Consider the following 722-nt stretch of genomic DNA (forward strand, 5'->3'; position numbering starts at 1 on the left):
TATTTCTAGAAAACGGGTGGCGTGATACTAGTCACGTGAACTCGCTGACACAACAATATGTTTAGCTAAGGCAGCCTTTCAAACAAAGGAAAATATAGTCGTAAGGCTAAAGAGTATTCACACATGATTAACATTAATATATCTATAAACTTTTAGCTGTCATATAGTTAAAACGAATTTAAATTCCATGATATTCGCAATGCAAAATATAATATCATCGTGAATATCCTTCTGATGGCTGGTTAAAGTAGTTGTGTTATCAAGTAAATAGACAGAACATGTGGTTACTATCGTTATCTTTTGAAATTAAACGTGTCAAAAAAAGAATCATCGTCAAGTGATCATAAGATATGAAACTGAACTTATTAAATACAAAAGGAATCAACCCTCTGTAACCTAAATAATATGGTTGTACGACAAAATTCTTAGATCAACCATTAGGTTGATGTGAAAGGCAGTGGTGTATTAAAAGAGTGAGAACGAAAAACTAACAAGTGCTTTTACTGATTAACATTGATGTTTTAAATTCTTGTTCGCATCTATGTAGAACGTGTACTTAAGCTTCGAATACTAGTGGAAATTAAAGTGTATAGTTCAAATGGTATTATATCTATGTATGTTTGGATCTGTAAATAACATGTAAAAATGTTGCTATGTATTGTGAGAAAAGTTGCTGTTATTCGAGCTAGATGCATGTAAAATGAAAGCTCCTTTTCTTCATT

Source organism: Limulus polyphemus, unplaced genomic scaffold (genome assembly GCF_000517525.1).
Source record: "Limulus polyphemus unplaced genomic scaffold, Limulus_polyphemus-2.1.2 Scaffold5204, whole genome shotgun sequence".
Taxonomy (NCBI): Eukaryota; Metazoa; Arthropoda; class Merostomata; order Xiphosura; family Limulidae; genus Limulus; species Limulus polyphemus.